Here is a 3,020-nt window from a genome sequence, read left to right as displayed (position 1 = left end):
TTTTTTTTTCCTTTGCTGAACTAGATTCAGTATTCAAAATCATCTAGCTGAATTTTTGGCAGCCAAAAGAGAGTAACTTTAGAGTAAGAAGGAACTAGGTTTTATTACAGGCTCTGCAATTTACTAGCTATGTGACTCTATCTGGACATCTCTATGTCTCAGCTTTCACAACTGAAAAATGGGAATAGAATACTTCATAGATATTTATGAAAACACAAATAGGGTATCCAGCATAGGTATTTAAGAAAGGGTAAGTATTATTAAGATACAATTTCAAAGGTAAAAATTCAAATATAAGCTCAAGAAAGAAAATAACTGAATAGTTCAATAAAAAAATTTATATTTACTGAAAGTTTAATGTGAAATGATCAAGTAATATGTTTCAATTATAAACTAAAGTTCATAAATAAAATAGGTATATGTAAGCCAAGAAGAGTCTTAATTAATTCCAGTTGATCAGATTCTCTCTAAAATTCTATCCCTTTCTAGGTAGTACACTTGAGAGGAAGCAGGAAAGAAAATAACATTCAGCACGAGGCAAGAAACCACATCAGAAACAATAGTAACTGAGAATGCTTGAAAGAAAAAAAATTTTTTTAAATCTGGGAGAAGATGTTACAAAATGCCTATCTTCTGAAATTTGAAAAGCTATGATATAGAATATGAAGTATGACAAAAAAATATGGTCAATGTTTAAATTCTTTACATTTATTACATTAAAAGATACATTAATCTCCCTCCAAATCTTCCCTGTTGCTTTCAATACACATATCCCAACATTCTTGTCACTTTCTGAAGTAGTTCTGGACATCCTCTTTTGTGAGTATCTTTAACTGCGCTGTGTGGCTACCTCGATGTCCTGAATATGCTCCAAACATTTATCTTTCATAGTCATTCGACTTTGAGGAAGAACCAGAAGTCACATGATACAAGATCTGGTGACTAAGGTACATGAAGACACATCACAATTTTTTTATATGCTTGCCTGTCTGTTGGATGGCACTTGGCAGCAGCATTTGCTGAAGTTTTCATCGTACCTCATAAAGACACAAAAGAGGACTTTCAGAACTGCTTTAGAAAGTGGCAAGAATGATGGCTTAAGTATATTCAAAGTAAGGGAGAGTATTTTGAGGGAGATTAATGACAATGTGTCTTTTAATGTAATAAAAATTTAAAATTTAAACATTCATCGTGTATTTAAATGCCTCATACAGTATAAACTTACTCTGCACAACTCCACAGGGTAGAATTAGGACAAATTATTACAAGTTGTTATGAGATAGTTTTTTTTTTTTTTCTTAAGAGGAAAGGGTTTATTTGGCTTGCAGTTCATAGAGGTTTTAGTCCATAATCAGCCAACTTCAAGGCAGGGATGACAAACAAGCATGGCAGAGCAGAAACAACAAGGCAGCAAAAATAACAAGAGAGTTAACAGTGTCTCCCTGCCCCTTTTGTCTTAATCAGACTACTTAGGGCCAGTAGCACTCACACCCTTCATCCTAGTGCCCTCGAGCCTAGCATTGTATCATGAATCGATTCCAGTTTCACACACTGTAGATCAAGCCTATGACTACATGAGCCTTTGGGGGGACATCTAGACCCAAACCATAGCATTCCACTCCTGGTACCCCAAAGACTCATGTACATTCCTTTACACAAAGGCCTTTAGTCCATCTCTAAGAGTTCCCAAAGTCCTAACAGTTTCAGCATTGCTGAAAAGTCTATGTCCCAAGGCTCCTCTGAGATTTAAGGCAAACTCTTAGCTGCAAGCCCCTGTATAATTGGAAAGAAAAACACTTCCAACATTCAATGGCACAAGATAAACATTATCACTCCAAAAGGTACAAATAGGGGGATACAAAGGAATGGGACCAAAGTAAGTCCAAAATCCAGCAGGCCAAATATTATATTCCACAGTTCTATTTCCAGCATCTGAGGCAATCTGTGGCAAGTTGTGAACTCCAAAGAGCTTGGGTAGCTCTGCCCCTGTGGCACTTCTGATGGTTGTAGCTTCCATGGCTTCTCTCTGGGGCTGGTTCTGCTCCCTCTTTGCAGTTTTCGTTAGGCAATCCACACTCCTTGCTTCTCCAAAGTCTGGGGTCTCCACTGTACCTTCAGCTTCACACACTGCCCTCTCAGAGGCACATTGTCTGGCCTCTTAGGCTTTCTTCTGAAATCTGGGTGGAAGCCTCCCTGACCCCCACACTCTTGCATTCTGTATGCACATAAAACCACGTAGATGATGCCAAGGTCTGCTGCCAGCTGGAGCCAGTCTTCCCTCTCTCTTGGTTGTAGGGTTGAGTGCCTGGATTGCTGAGCACTCTGAACCCAATCCTGAGAAACAAATTGTCTAGACAGCCACCATTTTGGAACAGCTTCCTTAGGCTGCCATTTTGGAACATAGTGTGGCTGTTGCCAGTCTGGAACTTTGTATTCTGGGGCTTTCTTCTAAAAGGAAAATCTTTCATCTTTACAATTCTGAGACTGCAAAAGTTGAAGTCCTGCTGCTTCCTGTGATGCCCTCAGGCCATCTTTCCTATTTTCCTCTTCCCTTTTCAGCAATCAAGATCTGCTCTGCTCTATCTTTGAAGTCTACAGCTTTACTGGAGCTTCTTTTCTTGTGAAACTCAAAACATTTTAAATCATTCCGCTGGGCCCTTTGTTGTTGATTCTCAGCATAGATCTGGCTAAAAGCCCCCAATGGTAGCCATGCCACTGCCTCAATATTCAACTGCCTTGAAATTTTTTCTGCAAGATTAATTAGTCCACCACCCTTAATTTCAGTCTCAGGCAAAGTCTCTGGACATGAACAAAATACAGACAAACTTTCTGCCAACCCCTAACACACATCTTCAGGAGTCCAAAAGCTAATACAATCCTTCCCAGAAGAAACCTCCTCCTGAGCCTGGTCTCTCATGGCTTTCTGGTCTTCTGAGTTCTGACCATTCTTCTGAGAAGCTTCCATACAAAACAGCCTAAAATGTTTCAGTGCTGCTTTTTTTTTTTTTTTTTTTTTTTTT

Source organism: Fukomys damarensis, unplaced genomic scaffold, assembly GCF_012274545.1.
Source record: "Fukomys damarensis isolate Sample0158 unplaced genomic scaffold, DMR_v1.0_HiC HiC_scaffold_2, whole genome shotgun sequence".
Lineage (NCBI taxonomy): Eukaryota > Metazoa > Chordata > Mammalia > Rodentia > Bathyergidae > Fukomys > Fukomys damarensis.
The sequence above is the reverse complement of the archived record's forward strand: the minus strand, read 5'-3'. Positions refer to the sequence as shown.